Raw genomic sequence first — 24,869 nt, 5'->3', positions numbered from 1 at the left:
CTTCCTTTGACTTTTCTCAACTTCTAGAAAGAGGAAAACAGACTATTTTGTCTTCATTAGCATATTGCATCTGCCCTCAACATGTCAATTGAAACTACTCTTGCCAATATCAAGGACCACTGAATTTCCAGGAGATTCTGAAAACATCAAAAAGGTGACTCCCTCAACTGTTAGCTAGTATGCTCACTGGTGCTTTGAGGATTCCTAAGATTCTACTTATCAGACTTCTTGTTGTGAAATAGAGGACACTTATTCTTAGCTTTTTAAAAATGCTATGACCCTGCATTTAGTTTGGGCTAAGGTCCAGAATATAATGTTAAGTGTTGATATGGTGAGCTTTTAGTAAGATTCTGTTTTCACCATTGAATGTACACTATGCAAGCAGCTCTTGGTGAACTTAACAATTGGAGGGGAAGAGTGGTAATAAACAAATTCTTTAAAAATTTCTTCACAACTTAATTTGTAATATACATTGAGTAACAGATATGCCTTCCTGATGATTTTGTTTAGTCTTGTTTTCATTCCCTCTGTTTGTTTATGTGGGCTCCCAAAGGAGAAAGGCTTATCTAGGAATGTGCTAAGTGGCAAAGGAAAGCCAGCTCAGCCTTAAGAACCATTTGTAGATTCTTGATCAGAAATTAAGATGAGTACCTAAGAGATTTTTATAGCCTCAATTATCCTGATTATACCTTTCACCTATACATCTTTTTGTTAGAGAAAAAGACTAAAAATACTATATTTCTAGAAAATATGTTCAGTAAATAGTGATAGCCTTTATATAAATTTGTAACCCAGAGGTTAATTTGAAAGGAACAACATTCATGTAGATATATAATTTCTGTTACACTTATTAAAAGATAACCTATCACATTACCTTATATCAACTCTCCCTCTTTGTGTTCCGTAGCAGATGAAAACATCTTGCCCTAGTTGCACTGCCCTTTTTTTAAACAGTCACAATGGAGTAACAGTGCCATATGCATTCCTGTCTTTCATTCTTAGGTCTGTAGATCTGTACAGCATCATGAATGCATTGCCAAAAAGTACTGTTCGCTATTTCTTAACGAATCACTTCACTTTGAGAGAGATATTTAAAAACAGAAATGCACCATTTTCAAAAACTATCTGGTCTGGGCCATAAGATTAAGGGATGTATAACAGTACAATCTAATTCAGATTGCTTTATTATATTGTCATTAAAATTTTTAAGGAGTTTTCTAGTTAAAACTAGAAGACATCTTAATCACATTCAATATTCCTTACACTTTAGGATACTTTAAGTTTTGCTGCTAATGACTTTGTTGAAGAGCTTTGTTTTTCCATAAAGTGAAAAAACCCTCAACCATATATGAGTTTTTACTACAGACATTGTTACTATTTTAATCGTACTTTTTTCCTTGGTGATATTAGAAGTGTTCACATGTTTTATCATTTCTCTTGTTCATCTACAGATTTTTCAAAGTATGTTCCAAGACTAAGGCATTATTGAAAAATAAATAAATTTAGGCCATGGAATGTTGGATATATGGATTAGCCACTTTCCTATATTGTCAGCCAAGCAAATACTTTTCTACTTTCTTCATCTGTGCATATTTTACTACTGATACACCCCACTGTGCCTGCTGTGTCCTTTTCAGTATTTCTTTTTTTTTTTAATGACAAAGTACAGCTGACCCAAGGTATTATCTCAAGAAGTCTGAGTACTTGAGTACTTCTGCTGCATATTTCATCACTAAGCACTGCAAGACAAAGCTTTATTAAAGCTTATTTTTGCTTGGTTTCATCATATAGTCATGTTTGAACTTGGGAGTTTCTTATAAATAAAAATAGGGTGTATAATTTAAAATATTGCTGCCAGTAGGAGTACCAGTTATGCTTTTAGTAACAGTATTTTTCTAATAGAATGTGCACTAAAAGTTGTTACTGTGAATTGGTTTTTTGTTTCTTTGTTTCGTTTGTTTTGGGTGATAATAAAAGAGCCTACCTCATAGGATTTTTTAGGGTCAAATGAGATAATTTCACATAAAATGTTTAGAATGGTGCCTAGCACATAGTAAGCATTCATGATCTCATCATTACTTACCTTTTTTTTTTTTTTTTTTTACTATATCCATTGGACAGACCTTTATGAAAATGCAGTAGTAGTGGTGGACTAATGAACTGAGAATGCTTCACAGAGTTATTTGCCTTTTTCCCCCCACCTCTCATCTTTTTTAAAATGTATGCATAATATATCTTAAGGAATTATATTGCAAATATAATACGAAGAAGGGCCCACTACATTATTGTTTGGTAACATACTATGAAATTGCATATTTTATTTTACAATATTGCATATCAATGCATAACTTGAAATATGAGACACTGTGTATTATAATTTGGATAGTCCATTTTCCTGAATGGGGATTCAAACAAAAATATACTTTGGGTATTGGTATAATATCTATTAAGAATAAGTTTGACTATAAGTAACAGGTACCCAAGAGTGACTGTAACCAAATAGGACTTCATTTAAGTCACACAAAAAGAAATCCAGTGGTGGTCAATCTAGGGTTGTCATGGGCTCTGTCCTGTTTTCACTCCATCATTCTTAGCCTGTATCTTTATGCCTGTTGTCACACACATGCAAGATGGCTGCTCCACCTCCAGCCTCATGTCCAGGTGTCAGACAGGAAGAAGAGAGGATGATCAAAAGGCAAAGAGGAAAGCAAGAAAGTGCAAGTTTCCCCGAAACTCTCAACTTCTGTCCAATTGACCAGAACTGTCATTTGGCACCTCATAGCTACAAGAGATTCTGGGGGAAATGTTTTTAAGTGCTGGGCACCTTGCCTCCCCAGACAAAATCAGACTTGTTAGTAAAGAAGGGAAAATGGGTGTAGCATATAGCAATGGCCACCATAACTTGCATGTGAAAACTGCACAAAAGTTTCGATTTTTTAGATCTCTTCCCCTATCTTAGTCCATTTGGGCTGATGAAAGAGAATGCCATACTCTGGGTATGGTTTATAAACAGAAATTCATTCTTACCAGTGTTGAGGCTAGGAAGGCCAAGATTAGGCACTAACAAGATTTGGTGTCTGGTAAGGGCCCACTTCCTGGCTCATAGCTGTCTTCTCACTGTCTTCACGGGTCAAAGGGGCAAAGGAGCTCTTTGGAGTCTCTCTCATAAGGGCCTCATGATCTAATCATCTCCCAAAGGCCCCACCTTTTTATACCATCACATTGAGGGTTAGGTCTCAACATAGGAATGTTGGGGACACAGAAAAACATATATGGTATCCTCTAATATTTCTACAGGGCACTTTCACATCTGTTGTTTCCTTTAATATATCATAGCTGACAGGGATTAATATGCTCATTTTTCAATGGGAGGAAAAGGGCCAGAGTGATTAAATAATTTGCTCAATATTACCCAGCTAGAATCTCAGCCTTTCCATTACTCACGAACTCTTCTGAGTTAACTGGAAACAACTTTCAGCTCTCTAGGCCTCACCTCAGCTGTACAACTGATTTTGAAGGAGTGTTATTATTTACAGTTTATGAAAAAAATGCAACTTAAATATAGTTGCAGTGTTGCACATTTAATAATCGACATCACAATTACCTGCTATAAATACCTGATGGAGTGATTGATTTAGTTTAACTGAGGCAAGGCAGCCACCCAGAGCAAGAGCAGAGGTGTCCACTTGCCCTGAGCAAGTGGTCTTTCACAGCTTTTCTTTGCCCCTGAGTTCCCTCTAGGGGGCGCTGCTGTCACTGACGCAAAGATCCTGCTGAAGGTGAAAGGTAAAAAAAAAACCAATTCTTGTCACTGCCGTGCTATACACAGGTTTACACCACCACTCTGGAAGAATTTAGACGAAACAATCTGACTTTTAGAAACATTGGACTCTTAGTTCCCGGCTCAGACATGTAATCAGCAAAGTCACATTCTCATGGGGAGAAAACAAGGATAATTATCTTCCCAACTTCTTAGTGCTCCGGGAAGCCTACCTCCCTGTAATCATTTTTATACTGGAAAAAAATTTTAAGTACATAATACAGGAATACATTCTCATTTTTTTATATTCCAGCAATTCATATTTTTTAAAAGGCTCCCCAATCCCAAAGGAAAACTCTCAGTTTCTGTCTTTTCAGATCTTTCTCTATGCATAACAGTTATGTAGACCAAACAGTTCTTGAAAGTCGAAGTAAGAAACATCCAAACCTGTAGAGAATTCTTATAAGAGTTTATTTGAGCCAAGCTGATGACATACCTGTAAGCAAGATCTCAAATGCTCCCAAGAATGACACTTTTGCAGATCCTTTTATATATTTGCAATTAAGGAGGAGAGGTAAGGAAGATGACATGAAGGTGAGAGAAAGCAAGGTGGGGAAATCTTTATGATTGGATAGGATAGTTAAGATTATGTGCTCCCTTGAAGGTGGTTATGCCTCCCAGGGGTCTGAAAAAGAGGATTACTCCTGCCATTTCAAAGGTTTGTTAACTTACCGTGTTTCCCTGAAAATAAGACCTGGCCGGACAATCAGCTCTAATGCATCTTTTAGAACAAAAATTAATATCAGACCTGGTCTTACAGTAAAATAAGATATTATACTATATTATATAAGACCCGGACATATATAATATAATATAATATAATATAATATAATATAATATAATATAATATAATATATAATATGATACCAGGTCTTATATTAATTTTTGCTCCAAAAGATGCATTAGAGATGATTGTCCGGCTAGGTCTTATTTTTGGGGAAACACAGTAGTTGCTTAAGGGGAAGCAACTATAAACCCTTTATAGGCCTGGGGCGTGACTACCCACCATGACCAGCACAGTTATGAATTTATGATCAGATCACCCTTGGAGGCTACTTTTGGTTAGATTTATTACAGAGTTCCCTTTTCATTCACAACTCGAATGTGTTGAGGGTCTATTACAATACGCTAGTGAGTGTTAGATTAGTGGGTAGGGAAAGATAGTGCAAAAGACAATTTTGTAGACTGGACCTGTTCTGAACTGCCAAGTACTGTGGACTTTCATACTGAGGAGCTTTTGTGATTGAGCAGACTCTGAACTTTTGGTGACAGAAGAGTTGTAGAAGGGGATAAAGATAAGCTTGATTTGCAGATTGTTGCAGGTGCCTAAGCCAATTTGTTCTGCACTACTCTTAGGTTCTTTCGGTAAAGCTACCCCAGAAGTCTGAAGTGGTGAGGGTTAATTAACCTCTGACAACTTCACTGCCAAATTATAAGCAAGCCTCAGAGCAAACTCTGCCACACATCTAGAAATTAATCTAGAAATTAATTAAGCAAACATTTATTAGCAAAAACATTAATTTAGCTTGTTCTACAGCTCATTGTAATCCCAGCTCTCTGTCCTAAATGCTCTCTCTGTCCACAACCTAGCATGAAAGGTTTATTTGAGCAAGAGAAGGAAACATTTCAGTGGCCAGGATTCTGTTACGTTTAAAGATAGCATCCTGGAACCAGACATCCTCCTAACTAGTGTTCATTTAGGGATGGAGCCTCGAGGGCCATCCTTTATGGGGTTAGGTTGTAGGCCTCACTAGATTCTTATACCACATTCATGCAAGGCTGCAGCGTCTCAAATTACTTTAGCTCATCAAAATACCTTGAACACCTTTAATTTCACTGATAAGAGCCTATTGCTAACAAGTCACTAATTTCATATACAAATACCTATTTCTGATCTTTGCCTTACTTGTTAGCAGAGCCTGAGATATTGATTGAGATATGGATAACAAAAGTGCTTGTAGTAACTGCCTAGAATATGACCTTTCTAGTAGCTGAGCACTTCCAGTGTGTGAATTTTCTATTAGAACAACACACACTGTCCTTGCTAAAACACTCTAAATTACAGATGTAAAATAGATGAAGGTAGTCCTTGACATTTACAGTTAATATTTGTGGTTTTAATTGCTTGTTAGCAATAATCTGTAGTTGCTTCTTTTACTAAGATAAAATGACCTAGGAGACTGATGTACAGGATTAGAGGGTCACTTGGTTAGTAAATGAATTTAGCTGGCCACTTTTTATCCAAATTTTCTTCTTGGCATGTAGGCACTAACTCTCACTAATAGCTGAAAGGGGCCATTTAAATTTTCAGTTATACTTTAGTTCTTTTTATGAGTGACATTATGTGACATAGCACTGTTTGGGAATTTATGATGGTATCAGGATGCCAGAGATTTACTGTGCTGTACATTTCTGTCTATAGCAGACTATGTCTTCAATCTCAGTCTCAGAAGTCAAGTCAGGTGTCTGTTCCACTGTCTGAAATTCCAGTTCAGTGTGGCTAAATCTAAATATCTCAGGATCCACAAAATACATGAAGCACAAATTGACAGAATTGAAGGGAGAAATAGACAACAATATCAGCTGCAGACTTCAAAACCTCCCTTTCAGTAATGGGTAGAAAAATGAAGCAGAAGATCAACAAAGATGTAGAAAATTTGAACAATACTTTAAACCAACTAGACCTGAAAGACATCCACAGAATACTTACTTAACAGCAAAATACATATTATTCTCAAGTAGACATAAAACATTCTCAAGGATAGACCATAAAGCAAATCTTAATAAATTTTTAAAGGTTGAAATCATACAAAGTATGTTCTCAGAGCACAATGGAATACAATTAGAAATCAACAACAAAATTGGAAAATTCACAATATGTGGAAGTTAAACAACATACTCCTAAATAACCAATGGGTCAAAGAAGAAATCACAAGAGAAATTAGAACATATTTTGAGATGAATGAAAACAAAAACAATATATCAAAACTTACAGGATGCAGCTAATATGTTTAGAAAAAGATGTATGGCTGTAAATGGCTATATTTTTTTAAACAAGACATACCTCAAGTTAATCAAAGCTTCTACCTTAAAAAACTAGAAAAAACAAGAGCTAACTAAATGCAAAGCAAACAGAAGGAAAGAAATAATAAAGATTAGAACACAAATGAAATAGAGACTAGAAAAACAACAGAGAAAATCAACAAAACCAAAAATTCATTCTTTGTAAAGATGAACAAAATTGACAAATCTCTATCTAGAATGAGCTGCATCCTGAGGGGAAAAAAGATTCAAATTACTAAAATCAGGAATTAAAGCAAGGACATTACTACTCTCCTCACAGAATTAAAAAGGACTATAAGAAAATACTGACTCATATGCCAACAAATTGGATAACCTAGATGAAATGGACAAATTCCTAGGCAGACATAAAGTTGGTCTAACATAAAAATCAGTCAATATATAAAATAAATACTAATAGAATAAAGTAACAAAACCACATGATCATTGCAATAGATGCAGAAAAAGTTTTTGACAAAATTCAACATCCCTTCATGACAAAAATACTCAACAAACTAGGAATAGAAGGGAACGTTGGTTGCGAACCTGATAAACATTTACAAAACCCCACAAGAAACATCATACTTAATGGTAAAGACTGAATGTTTTCCCTCTAAGATCAGGAACAAGGGAAGGATGTCCATTCTTACCACTTCCATTCCACCCGCATACTAGATGTTCTAGCAAGGGTTATTATGCAAGAAAAAGATTAAAATCACACATATTGAAGGGAAGAAGTAAAACTATGTCTATTCAAAGATGACGTGATTTTGTAAAAAGAAAATCCTAAAGAATTCACACACATACAAGCATATTAGAACTAATAAGTTCAGCAAGGTTTCAGGATACAAGATCAACACATGAAAAGCAACAGTAATTAATAGAGTGTGGTAATGGCCTAAAAATAGACATATAGGTCAATGGGATAAAATTTAGAGGCCGGAAAAAAACCTTCACTAAAGGTTTTGGTCAATTGATTTATGGTCAATTGATTTTGACAATTCAATATGTTAAAAGAACTGTCTTTTCAACATATGGTGCTGGGACAACTGAATATCCATATGCAAAAGAATGAAGTGTGACTCTTCTTTATACCATATAGACATATTACTTCCAAGTGGATCATAGATGCACATGTAAGAGAAAACTATAGAACTCTTAGAAAAAAATTATAGGAATAAATCTCTATGACTTTCAGTGAGGCAATGGTTTCTTATATATGATAGCACAAGGGACAAAGGAAAAAGATAAATTTGATTATTCAAAATTAAGAACTCTTATGCTCATTAAGTGCAAAAAACCCCACAGAATGGGAAAAACATTTGCATATCATATCCAGAATATGTATTTCAAAAAAGCTGTTAGTATTTAAAAAATAAGATTGATTTCAGACCTCTTCCTAGCAATATTCAACACTAGAAGCTTTTGTTAATGCCTTTGAAGTCGTTGATGAAAGAAAATGTCACCCTAGAATTCTATACCCAGGAAAATGTGTTCAAATATAAAGGCACGCAAGCCACAAACATTTAAAAAATATTCAAGAACTCAGAGTATATTGTTCTCGTGGATCTTTCTTTAAAAATCTTCTGAGAGCAGTGCCTTCCAGTAGAACTTTCCACAATGATAGAAATGATCTCTATATATCCTTGGCCTCCATTATGGTAGCCTTCAACCACATGTAGTCTTTGAGCATATGAAGTGTGGCTAGTGCAACTGGGGAAGTGCATTTGAATTTTATTAATTTAAATTAAAAGTGGCTAGTGGTTATTATTTTTCTGTAACACAATTGTAGAGTATGTCATACTGAAGGAAAGGCAAAAAATAGTTTATCTTTTCAGGGTTTTAAAATCAGATCTAGCTATAAGACTTCAGGCATTTGACTAAATCTAGTTTCTGGCTTCTCGTTTACAAAAATAGAAAAATTCTCACCTCAGAGGTTTGTTGTGAATGTTAAATGTTACAATGACCATAAAATGTAGAATGCACAGTAAGATCTCAATGATTATTTTTTTTTAAATCTAGAAGACAAAGGGCAAGCAAATAGTTAGAAAAATTATGGAAAAAAGGTTTTTCGATGAGCAATAAATCTATATAAATGTCTAAGTCTAAAGAAATGTTATAATTATGGTTATAAACAAGGTATCATTTACACCCTTGGGCATTGCAGACATGATATAACTGAGTTATACAAGTGACTTTTGCTTCCAAATATGATGTAGTAGGTTGCAGCAGGACAATATTCCTGCTGCAACAATTTTAGAAAATGCAAAGTAAGTTTAAAAATATCATATTTTAAAATATATTGGAGAGCTGTGAAGTAACAAGGACGTGATACCTAATTTTAGGTGTACTGAAATTGCAGAGAGGGGAGAGCCATTCTAAGGTGAAGTGATAATCACTAGCTGTTTTCTTTTCTGGAAACATTTGCTGATTCTAGGTGCAGACTGAGAATCAGTCTCAACTTAGGCAGAGAAAACCCAGAGGAACTGATGGTGGCATGTGGGGCTACTGGGGCAGACTGGAAATCAGAAGAGCCCCAGTGCATAGCTTGTTTTTGTGTGTGGGCATTTGCTGAGTTCAAGTCCTGCTTGGAAGGCTGTCGGACTGGGCCAACATTTTTAAAAAGTCATGGTGTATAGAAAACCATGCCTCCTTAGAGGGACATGGCCTCCTCTCACACATGGCTTCTCTCTCTTGCTCAATACATTTCTTGTATTTTAAAGCTGAATAGGCTGGAGGTGAAAGAGTTCAGTTCATCATCACAAAAGGAATGAACTCAATGTCCTGTAGTCTTTCAGGGCTGAGGAGACAGAGGTTTTTTATCCAAAGCTTGGGCTACCCCTGGGGAATACGGATGACCCAGAGGTGGAATGAATCTAAGTAAAAGGGCAAACTTGCCAAGATCCAGCTCCATCTCTGATTAAATTGTGATGATCAGCCCATCACTCTATCAACCTAATGGAGGGAAGGGGAACCCTCACTGGGAGATGATAGCACGTGGTGGCTCCACAATTCTTTTATACACTGTGGTACCAAGCGTGTGAAGAGGCAGGACAATGTGAATGATGATCAAGAGAGAAAAATGAACCATTGAACTAGACTAACAGGCCCCATTGTGTAATGGTTAGCACTCTGGACTCTGAACTAGACTAACAAATGATCAAAATGTTAAATGTTAGCAGACAAGGACTGAAAAACAGAAACTACGATAAAGAAGATAAAGAAAATAGAGGAAAAGATGAACAGAATGGATTAAAAGATGGAGACTTTCAATGGATAACGAATCTATAAAAACATAAAAACAAATCAAATTCTAAAACTGAAAATACTATATTAAAAGTTAAGAACTCAAGCATAGATTTGACAGCAGACTAGAGAGCACAGAAGAGAGAATTAGTAAACTCAAACACAGGTCAATAGAAAATATTCAAACTGAAGCATCAAGAAATAATCTTATATATGTCATTGGAATCCCAAAGGAACAGAAATAGAGAATGGAGCAAAAACAATAGTTGGAAAGACACTGGCAAAAAGACACCGACTAAGAATTTCCCAAAATTGATGAAAAACACCAACCCATGAATTAGAGAAGCTCAGTGACAACTGTTACCATAGACTTAAAGGGTTCACTTGCCTGCGTGCATGCAAGCCAAAAACGACACGAGTAGGATGCCTAGGTTTATTTAAAGAGTTAGTGCCAAGTCTGGAGACACAGGTGAGCTAGGTGCTCTCAAACACCTGGCTGCCTGATGCTTTCTAGCAGCCAGGTTATATAAGGGGGAAATCATTAGTCATAGTTACTATGGGAGTTGGGGTCATGGGCTGTAATTATTGGTCGGAGCTAAGGCAGGGAGCAATTGATCATGGTCCTGGTGTCAGTCAAGGCATTGTTCTGTCCGGTTCCCAGGAGATGCGGTCCATGGGGCTGTTCTGCTTTCATGAGTCTGAAGCTGAAACATAACTGAGGCCAAGGTGTTAGCTTTGACTAACACCTTATTCTAGTTTGAGGTTGGGTTATTGTATCTTGGTCATGGTTGATAGAACTGAACCTTTATTTTTGAGTGAGTATGACTCTGACCAGAACCTAATGTCCTAAGGAAGGGTTCAATGATTAAAAGGAGCGGACCTATAGTATATGTGCAGGTGGGAGGATCTGGGGAAAGAATCCATGTGAGTCATAGTTCTATCAGGCTAAGCAAAGCGAGCTTGGATTAAAGCAAAATGCATGCTAAAGAAATGCAATTCAAGTGCGGTTACAAACCCAAGCTAGATAAATACAACAAAAACCACATTAGCACACAAAATAGTCAAATAGCTGAAAATAAAGAGAAAATAATAAAAAGCAGCTTTCTCTTTGTGCAACTCACTGGGGAGTCTTTCTCATGAACTCTAGTTGCTTTGGCCTTCCCAGTCTCCCTGCTTCTTCCTCTCAACTTAGGGAAACCACCAGGCTTTTCCTTGTTTCCTCCACCTGTGACTATCCTAGAGACTCTTGCCAGGCAGTACACTGGTGGGGGGGGCTCACCCCATGTATTGTCCAACTCTCAGGGATCACCATTCTTTGCCTTATGTCAAATGTCTTGAAAACTAATATTTCATATTTTTTGTTTGGTTTTTTAGTTGTTTCATTGAAAGGGTAAATCTGATCTCTGTTATGCCATCTTGGCTGAAAGTGGAAATCTCAAAAGGTTTACTTTTAAACTGAGAAAACGTCAATCTGAAGCTTACACATAGTCACGCACCACATAGCAACCATTCAGTCTAGGACAGACCACATATACTACGGCATCTTGAGCAACACATTACAAAAATGCTTATCATTGTCTTACAATTGCCTACAGTAACATGAACAGATTTGTAGCCTAAGAGCTGCAGGGGAACAGGATTTCACTCCAAAAGATGTCTTTTTCACATAAGGATTATTTTAGACTGCTTAATTTTAAGAAACAGTAGACATGGGAGACGATCTGGAAACCAAGTAGGAGTTACCATTTGTAAAAGACATTCGTAAGGGAAATCTCCAGTTATAAGGGGGTGTCCCTAGCTGTACCAGAAGAGGGAGATGACCTTCCAGAAACTTATCAATGCAGAAAACAATGACTCAAGTCTACTCTTGTTTACTGTGCTTTTCCTGGTACAGTAACTCCCATAACTGACCCCCCCAAGCCACAACTTCTTCTTTTGTCTTCAGCTGAAGATGGTATTTAAGATGTTACAGGAGTCTCGGTTCTTCTTGCTGACACAGTGAAGAATCAAAGGTCAGCAAGCTGATTAATATGGAAGCAAGGTTTATTAGTGATATGTTCTCAGGGAAGAGAATGGGTTAGTCGAGGTAAGAGAGGCATAGGCTCCTGGTATTAGTGATACATCCTCGGGGAAGAAAACAGGCCTAGCTGAGGTGGGGGAGAGGAGGCAAAAAGGGAGAAGAGGAGAGAGAGCAAGAGAGAGAGAGAAAAAAAAAAGAAAGAGGAAGAGAGAAAGGGGGAGAGAGCAAGGGTAAGAGAGCTGGAGGGCCAGAGAGAGCTGGCACAAAAAAGGGTGAGAGAGAGCTCTTGTCTAGAGGATTTAGTTTGCTGGGTCGGGTGAGGGAGTTACATATTGATTTGGTGGGAAAAGTGGTGCGTGCTTTTCATGGGAGGGCGTGACCTCCTAAGATGGGTGGAGATCTGTTGACTCAGATCCTTATCCTGCTCCAGACCACCTCTTGTCATCTGTTGTTGTCGAAACAGATATGTGGCTGGAGGCAGTTAATCAAAGCTAGTTATGAGCTTTTTCTGTAGGCACTATGGACCCCCTCCTCCTTCTCCTACATTTTCTAACTTTTACCTAACAGTGGCTTCAGCCATTTTGGTGAGTTACTCAGTTCTCCTGGGTCTTTCCCAATGTTAAACAGAGAACCATAGGACCAGGATGGCTTCACTTGTGCTGAAAGCCCCTGATACCAAACCTAGATTTAATACCTGATCTTATCATAGATTCAACTTCTCCCAGAAACATAATCTTAAGGAGTCTGGAATTTCCTGATAAACACTAGTGAGGTAATCTGCCTGATAAGACACCCCTGCCTTCCCCTAAGGGAAGGTGTCCTTGCCTGAAATAATCCACTCATTTCTTAGTTCCACCCTAATCCTCTCTTTTAACTTCTTAATCTACTGTCGTGCGGGGAGGCCTGCGGCCAAAAAAGAACACCTACGGAGCCATAGGTAGGGGAGTCATACTAGTATATTCTCGCTGGCGGCACTATAGTCTTACTGGAGGCTGGATCCACACTGTCCACAACCCGCCATCCTAACTGCAGTCCGCGCTTGCCAGCCCAGGCCATCTTCTTGCTAACCCCCATTTTCTCTGCTAGCCTAGCCACAGCAGTTATATTAGTGGCCAATGGCTCACTGGTTACAGCTGACGGCCAACTAGCCACAGCTGATGGCCATCCAATCTCAGTTGATGGCCATTTACTACCTGAGCCAGCACCTTTCTATGTGAGGCTGAGAGCCTGGAAACTGCTTTCTGGGGCTCTGTCCCCACACTCCACCCCTACAGGCTCTCGCCTCACAATCTACGCGACAAGCGTCTTCCGCGATGGGCCCTGTGCGAGGAGCCTGGAGGTGAATGCAATATCCTAGACACAGTCAGGCTCTCTGGACACAGCCAGAGTTTCTCAGGGCACCACCAGTACTTCTGGGCATAGCCAGACTTCCTGGGCTTCTTAGGGTACCCCCAGTCTTCCCGGACACAACTAGGATTTCTCAGGGCACTGCCACCCTCTCTGGGAACACCCCGACTTCCTGGGCACAGCCAGGGCTCTCACGGTACTGCCACTCTCTCTGGGCCTCTCAGGGTACCATGCTAGAACAACAGCGACTCACAATCAAGGTGCTTACATATTCTCAATGGTGGCCAGGCAAGACACAAAAGCAAATATCCCCCAGTTCCACTACAAGGTGGTAAGTTCCCAAGCAAACAGTCAAGCGGTCCATTAAATTAGGGATGGAAGGCAATTCCCCATAGTCCATAGTCATTTGCCAGGGCTGTCCTGGGGGTGAGGGACAACCTTGACCTCACCCTCATCTCCCATGGAGGACTCAGCAAGCGTTTCCTCCTGGGACTACAAGTCCTGCATCTGGGCTGCCTCAGCAAGCACTTCCTAGCCCACAGGGTCGCAACGACCTTTGCTTTCTCCGGCCGGTGCTGGTTGGGGAACCGTCCACATCTTTCCACCTCTCCACGGGGCTCCATCTCTCCAGCAGCTGCATGGCTTTTCCTGTGCTGGTGGGAAAACTGTCCACGTCCTCCCACCCCTCCACGGGGGTCCAGCTCTCCGGCAGCTGCTCCTCCTGGTCTTCTAGAGACTGAGTGTTCATACACACAAACTGCTCCACCGTCCTTTGGAGAGCTTTGGCTGGCACCATACCCTGCTCGCTGCGCCATTTGTCGTGCGGGGCGGCCTGCGGGGTCTCTGCTCCCGCTCCCCATACAAGAATGCAGGACATGGTGAGGCCAAAAAGGAACACCCACGGAGCCATAGGTAGGGGAGTCATACCACGACGGTCTCACTGGAGGCTGGGTTCACTAGACGTGCGACCTGCTGTCCGTTTTCTCTTAGCCCCAAAATATAAACATTATTTTAAATTATGTTACTTATAATCTAAGATGTTACAATATAATGCACTCCTAATTATTTATATTTGCATTCCTTGGGAGATGTGTGCACTGTGGCCATCTATCTATCTGACCAGAGCTGGTAGATCAAGACTGGAAGGACAATTACTCACAGTGGTGGTGGGAGAAGGTCAAGAGGGACAGAGAAGAGTTGTTCTTTTCCCCAGCTCATGTTCCATACTGCCCACAACCCGCCATCCTAACTGCAGTCTGCGCTTGCCAGCCCAGCCGCCATCTTCTTGCTAACCCCCATTTTCTCTGCTAGCACAGCCACAGCAGTTATATTAGTGGCCAATGGCTCACTGGTTACAGCTGACGGCCAACTAGCCACAGCTGATGGCCATCCAATCTCAGTTGATGGCCATTTACTACCTGAGCCAGCACCTTTCTATGTGAGGCCGAGAGCCTGGAAACTGCTTTCTGGGGCTCTGTCCCCACATCTACCCTCTTTCTGTCTATAAAAACCTTCCAATTTGAACAACTCCTGGGAGTGCCCTTCTAGTTGCTACCTAGATGAGATGATAGATGAGATGATCGCTTAAATAAAGCCAAGTAGAACTTCAAATTTACTCGATTGAATTTTGTTTTTTAACACTAGGTATACATATTATTAAACTTTTGTTTGTTTTCTCCTATTAATCTTTTATTATAGGGATGTCTTAGCTAAGAACCCAGAAGGGTAGAGGGAAAATTATTTTTCTTCCCCTATATAATAAGTTATACCATACAGTCTAGATGTGTAGTAGGCTATACCATCTAGGTTTGTCTCAGTACACTTTGTACAATATTGACATCACTGAACGTATCCCTGTTAAGTAGCACATGATTGTATATTAAAACTCTAGTAACTATTGCAACTGTTTAGAAGGAAGACTAAGAAAAGCTTTTGTTTGCGGGAGGAGTACTTTATTATTGACATTGTTTAGAATTTGCTGACATATGTGATAATTAAAAGCAAACCACATTGAAGTCAGTTTTACTATTGTTTTCATTTTCTCTACAGTCACACCCTTATTGCTTGCACCTGGGGTAAAAGGCTCCTAGGACCCAATGCTTGGTATTCCATTGTATCCATCTTCATGCCATTGATTAGACAGGATGGGGCAAGAACTGTCAACCACCACGAAAAACCTGTAAACCAGGATGTAGTACAAACAGGCCAGGACTGGCCAAGATCAAGATGGTGAGGAGATTTACCTCCCAAAAACCTCCAGGTCATAATACCCTCATTAAAATATATTTCCATACTAAATAACACACCCACGGGCACCATGACACTTGGAAAGGACCATATAAGGAGAAAAAAGGGGTGTATCCCCATTCTCAGAAAAGCCCACCAGTTTCCTGGAACTAATATTCTACCCCTTCATTTTCATACAAAAAAACCTCCCTACCAAATAAAAATTGCTGTCGCACCGAAATCAAGGTTGTGTCTCGTTTTGGAGGCAACCTCTGCTCTGCCCTTGGAGCAGATCTTTACTCAATAAACTACTTTTACTTTGCTATCTGGCTTGCTCTCGAATTCTTTCTTGCGCATCTTGCCTATAGCTGAGAACCCTCTTTCCTGCAACTACTGGAACTGAGTATGTCCAATATTGAATTTATCTTCCACCATAAACCTGCTATATTTTTTTTCCTGTCAGGATATTGTATTAAAATTATTTGTCTCTTTCCCCACAATTAGACTGAGGGCCTCCAAGAGAAAGACTACTTCATGTTCACATCCAAAAAAACGTTTGTTTAATGAATAGTACTTCAACGTATCAGACTGAAGTCACTTTCCTCTCTCCTTAGAGAGTAACAGATTTACTGCGCTGACTTACTAAGCACTTGTCGTGGGCCAGTCACTATTTGGTGCTCCGACTTCTATGGTGAATAAAACCGGGCTCTACCCTCCAACGGAAATGTTCTCATTGAGAAGAGGCAGGGCACAGATGAAGAGGCGCATTATAATGCCGATGGGTAAGGTCATCATAGGAGGAGAGAAGAAATGCCTGGGCCAGAGCACCCAGCACAGGAAGGTCTTTCGCTTGTGGCAAAAGAGAAAACGGGTTAGTGGAGGGACGGGCCGTACGGTGGCTGCGGTCTACCCTAGCGCTTTTAGGGTAAAAATTTCAGAGGGGGCTGAACAGATGTCTCAAACCAAATTTTAGAGCTTCTGCAATTTCTAGATCAGCTTCTACAATTCCTTCCCCGTTTGGAGGGAGGCGCCCCGTGGGGGCTCGAGCGCAGGTCTAGACAGCGAAGCGCAGCGCAGAAGCCAGACATCCAAGGAGGCGGGGGAGCGCGCGCCGCCGGAAGCGGAGGGAACGGGGGGCGGAGCCACGCCCCCAGCGCCGGGTCATCGCCGGCTCTGCACCCCGCACGCGGTGTGGGGCGGCGCTGAGGCGGAAGGGCCCGGGAGGAGGTGACGAAGTAAGTAAGCGCCGGCATCGCGGCAGCGGCTGCAAAGGAAGCTCGGCGGCCGCGGCCGCGGCGGGCAGGCCGTTCCCCTCTTTGCTGACGGGTCTTTCCCTGTAGCTGGCAAAGGCGGGGCCGCAGTCGGAGCTGCCGCAGTTTCTGGGCCCGCGGCGGGGCAGGTGAGGGCAGCAAGGGACGGAGGTAAGCGGCAACCTGGGTGTCACATCGGCCGGATGACTGACGGACCCGGCTGCCTGGCCATTCCCGCGCCGATGCGCGCCAGCTCAGCACCCCGGCCTGGAGGCCTCAAGCGGTGCCCTCTTCCCACGCCCCAACCGCAGGCAGCAGATTTCTCCCTAAGCGGTGCCGTACCTTTCTGGGGGCGGGGAGGGATCTCGTCCCAAGGGACCGCTGTCCTTCCCTTCTTTCTCTCCAGTTGGAGCTGTACAACGCAGAAGCAGAGGAAACGAGCGCCCCCGGCCGCTCCTCCTGAAGCCAGGGAAAGCTTTGAGAGAGAGCGCGCTGCTGTTAGAAGAGGTCCTCGAGCTCCTGCGGTCTTGGAAGTCACGGGAGTTTATTTGTAGGGACAGTTCTCCTGCCTTCGGTTCCTTTCCCCACACTTTGGGACCCTGTTCTAGTGAACGGTTTGGCACAATTGAACAGTGTGGTGGGAAGCTTGATTCCAGTTCCACTGTAGGGCCGGCCATTCTGTTGGGAGAGATGTCGAGAGGGTGTGGGAAGCGTTTTGGACTCGAGAGTCGCAAGAGCTGAGTTGAAATCCTAGCCTGCCATTTGGTGGTGGTTTTAACACTTCATCGTTTTTCACCGCATGTACAGTGGAGCTGTTTTATACCTGTATAAGTTAGTAGGGAGAATTAAATAAAATGAAGAAAGCAGAGTGTTAAGTTAATCATGAAATGTTTTGGGACCCTAGTAAAACACTCAATTTAAGGATATCCAGGACGCTTAATGGTAGGTTCCTAGTTACGTCTTTTACCTAGAATAACTAATCCTGTTGCGGAGAAGGGTGCCAGAAGAGATACTAGGATCTTGTGTAGTTAGAACCTAACTGCAATCTGTGCTTTGGGTTTGGCGGCAGTAGGAAGAAATCAGACCCTCCTAGTCACCCAGCTGTCTCAGGCTTATTGATAAAACATGATTGGTACATGAGAGATGACCCAAATCAGTTTGCTCCTTTCTCAAGATAACTTTGCCGAGTCTGCCCTTTCTAGGAGAAAAGCTGGAAGGGGCGTCATTTACACCTTGGCCCACTTTAGAAGGAATTCTTTGCACATGTCTGAGGACTCCTCACTCTGCCTCTGAAACACTTCATGTTAATTGAAAATGTGCAGAAAATAAATACAGGAACTTGACTCCTTTGAGTAGCTGAACATGACAGTTCATCTGAGGAAATGACTTTCTCTATATAGGAGAAAGAACATTCACCACTGAAGTTTAATAGACCCTAAGTGAGAGAAGTGTTTGGGCAGGAGGGATGGGAGATGCAGTCAGTGACTTTAGCGAGTAGCCCCTCTTCTTCAATTGCTCGGTCAGACACATGAAGGATGCTTTCCTTTCCTTAGTGGAGCCTGATGATGGCTGCTGTGCAGTATGTACCCAAGTGCAATCTTCGGTTCCTTTGACAGGGAATTGTCAATTTGGTACTTTAAGTCATGGATAAGGAAGGTCATCTAAACCGGTGGTTCCAAAACCTGGCTGGGCATGAGAAGCAGTGGGGAATTAAAACCAAACCCCAGATGCCTCGACATTACCTCAGTAGATCTGAAGTGGGAGCTGGGTATTTGTGGTTTTTCCAAAGCTTGTCAGGTGATACTCATGGTTTGAAAACACAGATGTAGATCATGTTTCACATGTCAGTTTATAAACGGGCTTAGAGAGAGGAGTGTCGTGCCCAACCAGTTTGTTGCCTTCTAGGCCTTCTTAATTTTTTCTCTCTTGCTCTTCCTTTCCTTAACAAATAACTTTACTTGAATCAATAGTACCAATGCAGGTTTTGTAGTGCCTTGAGCTCACAAGTTAAAAAAAAAAAAAGCCCTTTAAGTCAGTAGCTCTGTAATTCTGTTGTTATAGCTTTCTATGCAGTTAGACTCCTCTTTCATGAAAGTAGATTTTACAGTAAAATTTCTTACTAAATTTTGCTTAGGTTTGTTTGTTGGCAGAATAATACAAGGATTATATCACTTTTATAAATCAGTTTTTTTGTAAGTTTTTGTGTCGAACCTTCATAAACCACAGAGAAATTCCAATTTAAGATTATTTTGCTTTTGCATTGGCTTAGAATAAGCCCAGTGCTTTTCCTCCCTTCCTCCGCTGTGGTGTGCATGACCACTGAACTTTGTATCACTAGCCGGCTCTCTCTGGAATTCAGTTTGAGAACTGGGCTCTGTACTGCCTGATCTAACTGGAGGCTGTCAGTATTTACTTTAAGCTTGTCTTTGAATTTTTAGTCCCTTTTTATTTTCTTGGTTCAATTGTACTGTGCCACTGAGTTAAAGCATTTGGCAGATGCCTGGAAAGGATCAACTGATGAGGTGGTAACAGGGCCTGGTGTGTATTTTTCTTACCCATTGTAGTGAAAACCTCATGACTTTTTTTGGGGGGTGGGTAATATTTTCAGAATTATTAAGGTAATAGGCTATCAGGCAGAGTTGAGCATTCTTTTTTAGGGAGCTACTTGTATATTCACTCTCAAATTATTCTTTAATAGCCTTCTCATTGCTCTAGTAATTCCTATTCTGTGCTAGTAGCAAGAGCCAAAAATGGACCCTACATCACAAATCCTCTGAAAGAAGATGCTGAATTACTTTCTTTTTAAAAATGGCCATTTTATAGCATGTTAACTTCCGACAACGACATGAAAAAGGGAATTCTAAATTCACTGATTAAAAACGCCATGTTAACAGATAGGTGATCTGTGATTTCAGAATCTAGAAAGACATAGGTATGTGCCTCAGATGAAAAACCAAGTCACTAAATCTCCAAATTCTTTATTTTTGTGTTTGAAATACTTTAATTCTGAAGTTTTGAAAATTGTTGAATTTCAGATTCTTACAGAGCAAACTTTTCAAGTAGAGATATTTAGAAAGGATAAATATGAAACCAGGGTCACAATTTAATTCTAAACTGACATTACAGATTTAACATATTAATAGAAACAAAGGCGGGGGTGGTGTGGTAAGAACTTGAAGACCCAGTGAAGGGCTGGCCCGGTGGCTCAGGCGGTTGGAGCTCCGTGCTCCTGGCTCCGAGGGCTGCTGGTTCGATTCCCACGTGGGCCAATGGGCTCTCGACCGCAAGGTTGCCGGTTGGATCCCTGCAGACCTGGAGCTGAGCCGCGCCCTCTGAGGGCGGCTAGGATTGAAAGGACAATTTGAAGCTGAACGGCACCTTCCACAGCTGGGATTGAGGGTACAACAGCTTGACTTGGAGGAAGAGCCTGGGAGTGCACACTGTTCCCCAATAAAGTCCTGTTTAAAAAAACAAAAACTGAAAAGTGGAGTTTAGAAGTCGCTTGCTGGTCCTTGAGGCAATCTTCCGTTTCTTTATGGACTTGAGACCAAAATTGGATACTTAAATAATCTCTCTATATCTGATGGCTGAATGTGATGAAAGTATCATCAGTAGGTACCATAAATGTCCAAGTCTTCATCTCTCAATCTTGATCTTTTTTATGGTTCATTCATGCCCTCTACTGCCAATGAGAAATATTTTTTGTTTTGTTCTAAATCTTGTTTCCTACTACAAGCCGTTCTGTCTCATTTTTCTGGAGTGGGTAACCCCACCCCTGTTTATTTACTGCACAACAGCTAGTCTCATCACTGTCTTTTTACCTCTAGGAGAAAGAACTTTTTCATAATGATGCTTGAGTTAACCAGTTCAGTGGCAGCCCTGTAAACTTTTACCCAAATATTGGGCCGCTTAAGGGTTTTTTAGAATTTGGGCCGTGAGTACCTAATAAGAGTTCAAAGCTCACTCCTGTTTCCCTTGTATGTGTGTTTTATCTTGGAAAGCATGTTGATATTTGGTGAACGTGAACACACAACAGCATGGCCGAAAATGCAGATGCAGAAATATCGACAGACCTCATGAGGAGGTTGCTTTGAATTTTAATTACATGTGCTGTGAGTACATGGTTGGGATTTGTCAGTTTTAGGGTGCACCGGCTGGACTATTTTATTGGAGAACCTTCAATAGCAGTATTTTTGTTTTCTTCTGTTGCGTTAGTTAGATTTGAAGAACCTCCACATCTGCTTGGAGCTTATAAGCTGGGCCACCAGCAATCTGGTAGTTAAATTGGGGGAAAGGTTAGAAGTCATCCAAGAATCCTTTGTTTTACCCTCTAGAGCTGCACGGTCCAATGTGGTAGCCACTAGCCACGTGTAGCAACTTAAATTTAAATAATTGAAATTAAATACAATTAAAGATTTAGTTCTTCAGGTGTACTAGACACATTTCAAGTGGCCAATAACCACGTGTATCCAGAGGCTACCACATTGGATAGGGCAGATGTAGATTATTTCTATCATTCAATAGTTTTATTGGACAGCATTGCTCTAGTCTAGTCTTGGAAATAATGTTCTAGGCTTCTGCAAAGATGGGGAGGGGCGGTTGGCTGGTTTTGTGGAGCGTAGGCGGTATCTAAATGATTTGACCAATCATCTTGGTTTTAGCACCAAATTTACCCCCCCTCTTACAGAACCTGCTGCTACCAATTCCAGAACTGTCTTTAGTCACTGTTGTATAAATTGGATTGCTTTCCTCCTTGCAAGCTTGAGATTTATCTTTCTTCGGTCTGGAAGTAAGTCTGCATTCCAGCTTCCAAAAGGTTCTGTTGTCCTCTCTTCCATGTTGTGTGCATATGCTTTAAAAAACAACAACACACACACAACAAAACAAACCCTTAAGATCTGTGCATTTCACTGTATGTAAGTTATCTTAAAACATAGTTTAAGAAAATTTTTATTCTCATTTGAATGGGGATTTAGGAGGGAGTGAAAGTAAAATGTTCAGTCTGCCATCTTTATCCGTAAGTAAAGTACTCCATCACCATGTAAACGATTACAACTCTCTTAAAACAAAAGCCTGCCCTGTCTTGCTCAGATTTACTCAGGCTTCTTGAGCAGTTTTATGTAATGTTTTCTTTACTCCATCTTTGTTTTTATCCTCTCCAGTCTACTAAAATTTCTCTTGCAAATGTAATGAGAATGAAATGGACACTTTTTAATCCTTATCTTGTTTGACCTCTCAACAGCCTTTGGCCGTTTCCCTGCTAGAAACTTTTTCTAGCTTTTCTGACAGCACTCTAACCTGTTTTTCTGCCTTATTTCCCTGATCATTCCTTCTCACTTTCTTTTGCTTGGTAGTCTTCCTTTACCTCACCTTTTCATCCTAGAGTGCATTCTCTTTTCCCTTTTGCAAATCCTCCGTAGATGAGGTTATTTTCTGTAGCTTGGGTTACTGTAAGCTGATGACTTAAATTGGGATTCCTGTGGTATCCTCCTTTCCAAGTTCCTGGCCTGTAAATCCAACAGTATATATCCACTTGGATTTCTTACAGTCCTCTCAAATCTAACATGTCTAAAACTAAAGGCATAGGCAGTATAACCTTCCTCCAGTCTTTCTCCATTTGTTCCTTATAAATTATACCACCATCGATCTAGTAGCTCATACTAAATAAAACACTCCCCACATATAGGCCTTCCCCCAGTCCTGTCATTTCTGTCCTTAAAAATCTCAAGACCAATTTACTTTGCTGCTTTTCCCGATTTTCCCTCAATCCAAGTAGCTGTTGCATGCACCTTGCCTACCTTTATCTGTAACAGCCTCCTAACAGGTTTCCTTGGCTATGTACACTGCAGGTAGAATGATCTTTTTTTTTTTTTTTTTAAAGATTTTATTGGGGAAGGGGAACAGGATTTTATTGGGGAACAATGGTCAAATTGTTGTCCTTTCAGTCTTAGTTGTGGAGGGTTCTGTTCAGCTTCAAGTTGTTGTTCTTGCAGTCTTAGTTGTGGAGGCCACAGCTCAGCTCCAGGTCCAGTTGCCGTTGCTAGTTGCAGGGGGCACAGCCCACCATCCCTTGCGGGAGTCAAACCGGCAACCTTGTGGTTGAGAGGACAGGCTCCAACCAACTGAGCCATCCGGGAGCTCAGCTCAAGGTGCCGTGTTCAATTTTAGTTGCAGGGGGCAGAGCCCACCATCCCTTGCGGGACTCGAGGAATTGAACTGGCAACCTTGTGGTTGAGAGCCCACTGGCCCATGTGGGAATCGAACCGGCAGCCTTCGGAGTTAGGAGCACGGAGCTCTAACCGCCTGAGCCACCGGGCCGGCCCAGAATGATCTTTTTAAGAATACAAATCAGATCTTGTACTCCTCTTTGTCTTTCAGTGGCTTCACCCTACCTTTATGTGAATAGCAGCATCATTAATTTAGCTTTTCTGTTTCTTGCCTACCTCTTCAGCTTCTCCTTTAAGTGATACTAAAGTTTTTTTCAGTTCCTTGGAATACTACATTTCCTCTCATGGGCTTTTGTTTACTTGTTCCTTTTGCCTAGTAACTCTTTCTCATCCTTTGTCTTAGCTTAAAAATAATTTTTTCACACAGGTCTTCCCTGATCCTCTTGCCAGATATTTGCATAATACTCTGAATTTTATCTTATATGCATCACATTTGTCAATACTTTTTCAAATAACCCTCCCACTGGACTATACATTGTTTGAAAGCTCAGTGCCGTCATATTTGTAGAAACTGAAATATTTATTGAATTTAAATTTAATAGATGTTTGTATAGTTTTTACACGTTTAGCATTATTGGTGATATAGTCACCACCAGACATGTATTATATTAGTTTAACTTTTTAAGGCACAGTCCAGATAGTTTCTCTAATTTGGGGAGGATTTTAAAGAACTTCAATACATGCTTTTTTCCCCCCTCTTTCTTTAATTAAAATTTGTTTTGAACTTATACTTATGCAGTTTTGTGTGTGTGTGTTTATGTGATATTCTTAATATAATAAACATTAAGATTTCTCAGCAATTACATTTAAGTATTATAAAGAATAAATTCCAAATCTTTTATATCGGTAGTACACAATGAGAACATATTTGAATTTCACAGTAAGAAATTTATTTCTTTTAAAGTGCTTTTTCCATTGATAAAGAAATAAAGTAAAATACAACACCAACATTTTTCAGGACGGCATCCCCTGAACATAAGCCCTAATGTGTCTTTTGGAGCAAAACTTAATATAAGACCCGGTCTTATTTTCGGGGAAACACTGTAGTTCTTCATTAGCCTGTCCATTACATGATTTTTAGCATTTCTGGACCCCAGGCACTGAATATCAATACCAACCTGAATTCACTGCAACATATTCAAATGTTGGGGTGGGGTGTGGTATGGGTTATCTAGTTGAGAACCATTAGGTTAGATCAGTGTTTACCTTATTAGGATTATGTAAATAGTCACAGCTAAGTCGTAAAGTATACTATGGTTCACAATGACTGTTTTTCCTTTCTTGTACAACTTTTTGTTGTCCCTGAAATTATAATTGTCTTTTTTGTTCTCTGTACTTATTACTAATTTATCTTCATGCTCTCTTCTAATTTATATCTCCTGTCTGCATTCAGATACGTTAGAAATTCTATCCGTTTTACATTTTTAAAGACATCTCTCCCAGAGCCTTCTGACCTCTTCTGGACTGGTGGCTCTCAAGGCCCAAGGCACAGTTATCACTCTGTCATCTTTCTTTACCATTTTCTTTAGTATTCCTCATGCTTATCTCTTGTTTCGGATCTTATTTCCTGATTCTCATGTCTTTTTTGACTTAATCCCTCATTTTGACAGAGTACCTTCTCATGGTTCCCTGAGAAAAGGATGTGTAGATATTTTGATAACTTATATCTCTGA

General features: G+C 40.5%; 1 protein-coding gene across 5 annotated transcripts in view; it reads left to right on the top strand.

Moving 5' to 3' along the window:
* The first annotated feature begins 16,862 nt into the window (after positions 1-16,862).
* Positions 16,863-24,869, top strand: part of SENP5 (SUMO specific peptidase 5) — a 45,998-nt gene continuing 37,991 nt past the window's right edge. For 2 of the 5 annotated variants that reach the window (XM_019723621.2, XM_019723615.2), the window contains exon 1: positions 16,957-17,140. The gene's annotated coding sequence lies outside the window, so the exon portion shown is untranslated. The other 3 variants (XM_019723618.2, XM_019723616.2, XM_019723620.2) reach the window with 3 other exon arrangements.

Source organism: Rhinolophus sinicus, linkage group LG01 (assembly GCF_036562045.2).
Source record: "Rhinolophus sinicus isolate RSC01 linkage group LG01, ASM3656204v1, whole genome shotgun sequence".
Classification (NCBI taxonomy): Eukaryota; Metazoa; Chordata; class Mammalia; order Chiroptera; family Rhinolophidae; genus Rhinolophus; species Rhinolophus sinicus.
The sequence above is the reverse complement of the archived record's forward strand: the minus strand, read 5'-3'. Positions and strand labels throughout refer to the sequence as shown.